Here is a 9,691-nt window from a genome sequence, read left to right on the forward strand (position 1 = left end):
TGGAGAAACAAAACAAATAGTATATATAGAGAAATATAGGAGGAGATCTACCATGGCTCACATGATCATGGGGGCCGAGGAGTCCCACAGTCTTGTCTGTAAGCCGAAGGCCCAGGAAAGCCTGCTGTAGTTGCAATCCAGACCGGAAGACCTGCCCCAAGTGCTGGTATCCGAGGGCAGGAGAGGATGGATGCCCCAGCTCAGAGAAAGAGAGCAAATTCATGTTCCTCTACTTTTTTGTTCTTTCTGGGTTCTCAACATTTTGACTGATGTCACCCCATGTGGAAGGTGGTCCTCTGCTTAGTTCACTGATTCAAATGCTCTTCTGGAAACAGCTCCACGGACACACAGAGAAATAATGTTTCATGAGCTATCTGGGAATCCCATAGCCCAGTTGAGCTGACACAGAATTAACCGTCACACATACATTCTTGCTGTTAAGAGAGAGCGAGTTGCCTGCCCCCAGTCTGGTAATGGAAGTAGAAATCAGGAGTTGGGATACTGGCATTTCTTAATTAGGAGTCCCTTCTCTTCTGACTTTATTCCAGATTGATTACCCAGGAATAGCCTCATCTACTTAGGCTTTATGAATGTCTTCCCCTCCCCGCTTTCCTGGAAGAAAAGGAAATTAACCCGATAGGTTAAATGCTGCAATTAGAGAGTGTGTCAGTTGTTTCACTGTGGGAGCAACAGGGACAGAAAGAGTGTTCCTAGGTTGGCTGTAGTGGTGACTCTGGAGTTCCCCAAGCCCTGGAAGGGGCAGTCACAAGGTCAAGACTATTTTATAATACAATGAGATGCTTTTTACTTTTGTACAGGGTTGGCCTGGACACTGATAGTACAACAGCCATGGAAGGTAAATCTGGCAGTGCCTCAGGGCCAGTCAGGGTGGTGGCACCAAACAGTGTCCACAGTCACTGTGCTCTTCACTGTCTCCCCCTGCTTGTAGACTATGGGATGTGGGGCCTAACAGGAAGCGATTGAGGGAGGTGCATGTGAAACAGCACTTCTGCACATGAAGTACCGAGGCGGGTTGGGAAGAAGCCCTGCACAGTGGTCCAGCTGTGAGATGGACTAGCCGCTTGCTCAGGAGCACCATTTTTTCTTAAAGAATGACTGACAGGAAAACTGGTTATTCAGACTTGGATAAACGGCAGCTGTTGTCTTGTAAATGAACTAAGTGAACTTTGCATTTCAAGGGAAAGGATTGACCATATTTGTTGTCAATGATAAAATTTAAGTTTTCAAGTGAAAATGAGATGTTTTAAAAACTTGAATCTTCTACTGTGGACTTGACAACTTCCTTAAACTCCAGAACTTTTCTGATGAGATTTGCAAGGATATTAAGAAACATAATTTGGGGACGTTATTTCATAATGAAATGTGCCAACATTGAAATGGTCTGAATTACTCAATGAATTTCCAAATGACCAATGCTTGATGCTGCAGAATCGTGTATGTGTCACAGTGCCGTGGTTTGAATGTGTCCCCAAGAGTTCATGTGTTGGAAACATAATCCCAAGTGCCACAGTGTTGGGATGTGGGGCCCAACAGGAGGTGGAAAGTCTAATGAGAAGCAGAACCTTCATGAATGAGTTAATGTCATCATTAGGGCAGGTACCAGTTACCTGGACATTAGGTTGCTATAAAAGTGAATTTGGTCCCCCTTTGCTTTCTTGTCCTTCCACCATGGAATGATGTACCACAAAGGCCTCAAGATCTCTTGTTATTGGAATTTCCAGCCTCCAGAATCATGAGCCAAATAAACTTCTGTGGTTTATAAATTGCCCTATCTGTGGTATTGTGTTAGAGCAACACAAAATGGACTAAGGTAATAGTCTAATGGAGTTTAAACTAAAATAATATTAAAAGGTCAATGATAATGGATTCAAATTCCATTTATAATTGACCTTTTGAAAAAGAAACTACCACTTGTTAACATTAAAGTTACCACTTGATAAGTTTGGGTAGGGTATTAAGAATATCCACAAATATTTGAAAAATTATGAAAATATGCCTTCTTTTTCCAACTACATGTCCACATAGAACTGGGTATTCTTTACATATTTTAACCAAAGCAACATGTCACAACAAATTACACGCAGAAGAAGATATGGGACCCCAGCTGTCTTATGTTAAGCCAGTCATGAAAGAGAGCTGTAGAAATGTACACTTCCTTACACTTACTGACTTTTGAAAAACATGGCTTACTCTTGGTGAAGATGTTGTGTGCAAGTATACGAAGGGGCTGGTATTATTAGAATGTAAAGAGGTCCTGAGACCTTAAAAATTTGAGAACTGCTGGTCTCCAGGTTACAGGGAAGAGTCTCTTGGGATTCTACAAGTCCTAGTCAGGATCTCATGAGAAACTATCAAAAACAATGGAGGAATTTCATGATAAGGAAGAGTTTCTTTGAAACATGGATAAAATGTTTCTAGGATACCACATCAATGGGTAAAGTGTGAATCAGAGCCACAGATTGAAAATAAAGACAATATAAATTAGCAGGTAACTTTGAAAACAAAAGAATATTTTATACAGTTTCCCCTTTCCTTAATTGATCCTATATACATTTCCCATCACTCCATTCTTAAAAAACAGTAGCGATTTAAAGAGAAGTTTTTAATGAACAAAATTCAGTTGGAATCTCAGGAAGGTTACTTTGTGTTAGTTCAGTTTCCTCATCTGTAAAAGGGGATCATAACCTATAGAGTTAGGTATTAAGTGTGGCATTGTATACTTAAGTATGTGATGCAGGGCCTGGCATACAATAAGTGCAGGTTAAGCAAACACACGCTTGTGCACACACATACACTCAATAACAGTACGAAAATATGAAGCACTTAGGAAGGCAAAAGTTAACTTTGGAAACAGATCTGGCACAACCATGGCAAACAGTGGCCCAGCCTCCCTCAGAACAACAGAGGTTTTTCCAACTGTGAAGCTTCTGGGCTCCAGTGGTTTGAATTTGAGAAAGGGTTCTGTGTGGCCTCTTTGACCTTCTGGCTGTCACCAACACACCCCTTCACTATTCCTCCCAGAAACAATTGTGATTAGTAACTGAGTAAGTAACAATGAACGAAGGTTCATAAAGGAAAGAGGTGTGAACCAAAAAGAAAGTTCACAAGTTTCCTGGACACAGCCTTTCTTTTCTAATTTTTTGGCAGGATACTAGTGTTCTCTTTCCTCTGCTGTCAGGGATTTTCATGGCATTCTGTAAAGTCCTAGGTTTCCTTTCTCTACTCATCAATGTGCATCTTCCAGGACTATTCACTGAGTCACCAAACAGACTGAGAACCCAAGAGACAGAGATTCTTTCTGCAGAAACTTCGATGGTTTCCTGTCTCCTGTGCATTCTCAGTCTGCCTGTTAGGGAGGAAGACACTCCATCTCCAGGACTTCATCCAGGAGAGTGTGCTGAGAGAGCTGGATCAGAAGGGGCTTAGGTCTGCACTGCTGTGTGACCCCTGAAGGGGTTAACCTCTCTGAGCGTCAGTCTTCTCATCTTTAAGAATATGAGCACGTCCTTCCATCTCTGCCCTGTCTCTGCCAGCTTGAGTCTTGTGTCTAAGGGGACAGTCTCTCTGGGAGTGTGAGCCAGAGACCCAGCTTGAACCCATGTCAGTTCAAGGCCTGGATGTTCTCTTCGGACTTAATGCCCCTCTTCTTTTGCTTATTCTTTCATCTTCTTTTAATCCTTAATCCAAATTAATCTTTTTTCCCTGAATAAGCATTTTAATAAATCTTTTTTCCTTGAATGAGTATTATTCCTTTTTCCTGAATAAATATAAAACATGTGCAATGTTACTTTGGCCTTCTGCAAGAATAAGTGATTCTGTGCTGCCAAGAACCAATTTATCCAAGGACCAAATTTACCACAAGAGTTTTTTTTTTTTTTTTTTTCCAAAGGTAGTATCATACAGGAGATATTGAGGGCTAACCCTAAGCTTTCTGTTCCTCTAAATGTGTTCATCTAGTTTATTTGTTAGAATTAACTTCATCACTGAGTGTAGAAAAGTCCAATGTGCAAATTAAACAAGATGCAGACCAAGTTAGCATGCAGTTCTGCAGCTTAGAGACCTAGGATTCTCTGGTCTCACAGTTCTGCTGCAAATAACCTCCATTCTCAGGGTCAGTCATGTTCTGAAATATGGTTCCAGCTCCAGTTTTTGCCTTCACACTTGCATTTTAGGTTTCAAGAAGGAGGTCAGGGAGGTCCTATAAGGATTCTTTCCAAAAGATGCATAAAGTACTTCAAACTACATCCTATAGGCCAGGATTCTTTTGGGACATAGTCATATGTAGCAGTCATATGTAGCTAAAAGCAAGAGAGTCCAATTACCACAGAAGAGAAAAACAGGTATGGGAGGCCACAAGTAACCTCTGTTCCAGTAGTTTTTAATGCTGGTTTGAGCACCTGGTTTGTAGGAGAAGGGGAACAGGCTAAATCAAGGGTTGTTGAACTTTTTCTGTAAAGGGTCACCTTTAACTATTTTAGGCCATACTGTCTCTGTTGCAACAACTCAACTCTGCAATTGTATGAAAGCAGTCATAGACAATATGTAAATAAAGGTGTAGGGATGGATTGGGCACTGGGGCCTTGGTTTGCCTGCTCCTTGACTGAACAGTAATACTGACACTAAAATGGACAGTTATTCTCCACCTACTATGCGTGTGTAGTTTACTGTGCTGAGCACCTCATGGGCATTTACTTGACGATTCTGTGAGGGAGGTATCATCACCACCATCACCAACATCACAACCATCATTAACCACCATCATCACTATCATCACCATCATCACCATCAACACCATCATCATCATCACCATGTTCTTTACCACCATCATCACCATCATCAACATTATCATCACCAACATTACTATCATCACTATCATTGCCATCATCATCATCATCGCCATCATCACCACCATCACCATCATCATCATCACCATCATCACCATCATCACCACCATCACCACCACCATCATTACCATCATCACCATCATCACCAACATCAACATCATCATTACCATCACCACCTTCATTACCACCATCATCACCATCATTATCAACATCATCATCACCATCACCATCAACAGCATCTTCATCATCACCACCTTCATTACCACCATCACCACCATCATCACCATTATTGCCATCATCATCATTCTCAGTTTCATAGATGGGAAAATGCTGACCTGGAGAAATTAAGTGACTGATCAAGGTTTCAGAGCCTGTAAGTGGCAGATGGATCTTGAATGGAGACATTTACTCAGAATGCACTCCTACACTGTTCTTAAGGAAAACCTGAGCAACCAGAGGCTTTGACCAGGGATTTGCTCTAACACAATGAATTCAGAGGGAACAAAATATTTTAATAATGAGTTCAAAAGTTTAGTACCTAGTTTAAGAGAATAGCTGATTGACATAGATGAAGCCATGACATAGAGGGTGTTGATAAGACTCAGTGAGTCACATTGAGAATCACATGGTGGCTCATGGGCTCTGCTAGGTCTTTCCTGGGATCAGGATAGCTGACTATATGGAGGTACTGAAGGGTCTCCTGGAGGGAGGGTGTGATTGCAGGTGGGTATGAATTGGCTGGGGCTCTATGTACAACCACATGGCATTATGAGAATATGTGGCCCTGTAGGAATGAGCAGGCACAATCTGCTCCTTTGTGTGAAGTGGTCCTATGATGGGTGAAGGCAGAAGAGACAGAATTTTAGGAACTGGAAAAGGCCTGGCTGAATTAGAATAGTGAGACAGACTAAGCCAGGGGAAGCCAGACCCCAGGTGAGCATGGGTCTTAAGTAAATGGTGAGATATTTGTTTGGGATAGAGATAAAAGAGAAAGCGCCCTGGCTGTTGTTATTGGGGAAATGTTGAATCCAGCAGAAAATTTCTCTCTGTGTAGGTAATTGACAGGCCTATTTTTCAGTTTTGTGTGGCCTGGTATGACATGTGAGCAGATTTCCTGGGAATGTTGGTGTTTCTAGGGAGAGTTGCTCAGTTCAGCAAAGTGCAGCCTGAGCCTCCTCAGCTGGAATGCTGGCCTTGTCCCTGCAAGGCCTAGAGTGCCTTTCCAGTCCCCAGTGACTCCTAAGAAGCCACCTGCATTTTCAGATTAGCGATAGTTCATGATGGATGTAATAGTGAAAATCTGAACAATCCCCTTGGTTTCCAGAGCAGTTGCACATCTATCATGTCATCCAATCTTCACAGAAACTCCGAAGCAAAGGGTGAGCAAGAGGCAACCAACAGTTCCTGATCTCCATGCTAGTGTGCTGGGTGGGCACTCTGGCCTGCACGCTCTTTAACAGTCCTTCAGTAGCCCCAGGAGGGAGTTTGTACTTGTGTGTCTACTTTACAGAAGGAGCAGCTGACTCAGAGAAGTTAAGCGAGTTGCTCAGGACCTGACAACTCACAACTGGTATGTGGTACTGCCTGAACTTGGGCTCAGTTTCAGAAGTCGATTTTGGTGCCACTCTCGCTATTGTTGGGTCTTGGGTACCCATGGATGGCACAACAGGTAGATGTTAGGGACTTTGGAAGAAAACAGATTCTACTCAAATTCCAGGATACTAGTCCAAATAAAATTGGAAATAACACAGTCCCCAAACAGAATTAACCTCTGTGAGGAGCTCAGGAACCTTACAAGGAGCACAAATCAGGCACACCTGGACACATGGTGGGTGCCCAATAAACTCTTCTTCAGTAATACACACCTGTGTGTTTATGATGGAACAATGAAATTAAGCAAGAAGCACCGTTGAGTTATTCATTCATACATTAGACTGCCCTTTATAGAAAGCCATGATTTGTTGGAAAAATGGGCACTGGAAGGCTGACATCTAGTTGCTACTCTAACTAAGGCTACTCAAGTGGTTAGAGATGGGCATCCATTCTGATGGGTTGGAGTCAATTCCATACCTATTAAATAACTTGGATACCATCACTAGATACAACCATGAACAAGTTCCTGCCCTTGTGGATCTTATATTTTCATGGGGGAGAGAGAATCAGTTTTTAAAACTTCATCTAGTGAACAAGTTAGGTGACGAGAGCCATCACACAAATAAAATGGTGATGTGGGGTTACTTCCAGCACTGAGGATCAGGGAAGCCTTTTCTGAAGAACTGATAGGTAAACCAGGACCTGCTATCAGAAAGTAGCCAGCTTTTGAGAGAATGGCATCACATGGAGAGGAAGAGCCACTGCAAGGGATCTGAGGTGAGAGTGAAGTTGGTGTGTTTGGGACACGTGGAGAAAAGTCAGCGTGACTGGAGAACAGTGGGCGAGGGAGACACGGACGCAGGAGGTTGGGGAGAGAGAAGCTCGTGACTGCCTCATATAGGACTCTGAAAGTGTTCGAAGTTTCCTGCAAGTTTCCAGGAAGACACTGGAATGTTAAGTAGGGAGTGATATGATCTGACTTAAGTTCTTCAAAGAATGCTGGTATAGTGAGGAGAATGGATCCTAAGGGCTAGGGAAGGACTGGATGCAGGGAGACCTGCTGAGCAGGTTTAAGAAGTCTAGAGTAGAGATATGAACTGCAAAGGGAACCACAATGATGGAGGCAAGTAAGCTGTTTCACAATACATGGTGGATGTGATCTTGGCAGATAATTTGTACTTGCTAGAAAGCGGGGGTGGGGGATCTGCTTTTCTCTTAGATTTTTGATTTGAGCAACACAGATAGAGAAGAATAGATAAGAGCAGGGTTTTTTTTGTTTTTGTTTTTTTTTTTAAATATATACATATTAAATTTGATATGCCTTTTGGGCACTGAAGTCAATTTGCTTTTATGTTCAAGGCCCATAGTATAAAAGTGGAGCTACATCCATAACATAAGAGAACTGGAATCATAAAAGTGAAAGGATTTGGTATTGTCTGGAAGTTTAATAAGTGTCAATACCCAGGGAAACTCTAAGGTGATTTTTAATTTTGGACTTAAGATTTGTGTGGGAGGGCTCTTCCTCAGCGCTGCCTATGGAGGTGGCCGCCATCTGTATTTGGCATCATGGCTGCCCTCAGACCTCTTGTGAAGCCCAAAATCGTCAAAAAGAGGACCAAGAAGTTCATCTGGCACCAGTCAGACCGATAGGTCAAAATTAAGCGCAACTGGCAGAAACCCAGAGGTATTGACAACAGGGTGCAGAGAAGATTCAAGAGCCAGATCTTGATACCCAACATTGGTTATGGGAGTAACAAGAAGACAAAGTACATGCTGCCTAGTGGCTTCCGGAAGTTCCTGGTCCACAACGTCAAGGAACTGGAAGTGCTGCTCATGTGCAACAGATCTTACTGTGCTGAGATTGCTCACAATGTTTCCTCCAAGAATCGCAAAGCCATCGTGGAAAGAGCAACCCAACTGGCCATCAGAGTCCCCAGTCCCAGCGCCAGGCTGTGCAGTGAAGAAAACGAATAGATAGTTCATGGGCACATTTTTTGTGTGCTTAAATAAAACCATAAAAACCATCAAAGAAAAAAAAAAAAGATTTGTGTGGGAGGGAGTAGGACACATACAGGAGACACAGAATCAGCTCAAGAAAAGCCTCCTAAGGAGATGATGGGAAACTACAGAGAGGGCTTCATGGGAATGTGTGACCATATTGAGCTTCTCAAAGATAATTCTAGAAGTATTGTGCAGAAGAGATTGGGAGGGTGAGGCTGAAATCAAGATGAACAATAAAGATTTATTGCCAACAATGTAGGTGAGACATGATTAAAGCTGAACTAAGCTGGTGACTGTGCAGAAAAGGAGGCAACAGATACAGAAGATTGTCAGAACAGAGATTTGACTGTACTTGGTGACCTTTTGATTATGAGAGTCAAAGAGGAGTCCTCACTGATTTAGATTCAGCCTGGTCCCTGGGTAGATGTTGGGGCCATTAAATGAGATTGGGAGCATAGGTCCTTGATGGCGAGAGTGCGTTTTATTCTGTTTTGATTTTCCTGTGCCAATTCTGAGGCCCATTTTCAGTCTGAGCTGCTGAGAGTCTAGCATTTCCACCAAGAGATTTCTCATTCAAGAAAGCCTTGTTCAATGAATTAACAAGACAGCCAAGTGTGGTACCTGGCAACGTTTAAGAGCAGGGATTAAAGAGACCCGGGAGGTTGCAGGAGAACTAGAAATCAGGGGACTCAGAAACCAGTAGAGCAGAGAGTGAGGGAGTAGTCACCAGCAGCACTCCATGCCAAGGGGAGAACCAATGAGATGAGGACTTGCAAGGCTGCTTTGGATTGGGCAGCAGTCATAGCAGTGGCCAAAGAAGTTTCAGTGGTGTGGGGAAGGTGGAAGCGAGGCATTGAAGGTGGAGAACACAGGGGCACCAAGTGGGGAATGTTCATCTGAACACCTTGTGGCAGTCTGGACAGAGTAGAGAGATTTCTCACCCATTCCTCTGAATTAGAGGAGGCGAATAATCTACTGAAACTGAAGGAATTCATGTGGTAAATTTCAAGCAGTGTTGAGTAAGATAAAGATTCTAGAAAACTCAACTTTGAAAAAAAGATGACTAGAAGATTCATTTCTAGCTCATCCTGACCTCTAGAGTTGTTCTTCAAGGAAAAATCTCTGCCTAAGAGGCTCAAGTTTGACCTTGAGTTAACTCAAGTGCAGAGACATGAACTCTTCTGCACACAATGATTCTGTCAGAACTCAGAAGTAGCCCTGGGTGGGGGGAA

At 42.8% G+C, this 9,691-nt stretch overlaps 1 pseudogene; it reads left to right on the plus strand.

The window, feature by feature from the left end:
* Nucleotides 1-8,024: 8,024 nt before the first annotated feature.
* LOC124988002 (60S ribosomal protein L32-like) lies at nt 8,025-8,432 on the plus strand (annotated as a pseudogene).
* The last annotated feature ends 1,259 nt before the right edge of the window (nt 8,433-9,691 follow it).

Source organism: Sciurus carolinensis, chromosome 7 (assembly GCF_902686445.1).
Source record: "Sciurus carolinensis chromosome 7, mSciCar1.2, whole genome shotgun sequence".
NCBI lineage: Eukaryota > Metazoa > Chordata > Mammalia > Rodentia > Sciuridae > Sciurus > Sciurus carolinensis.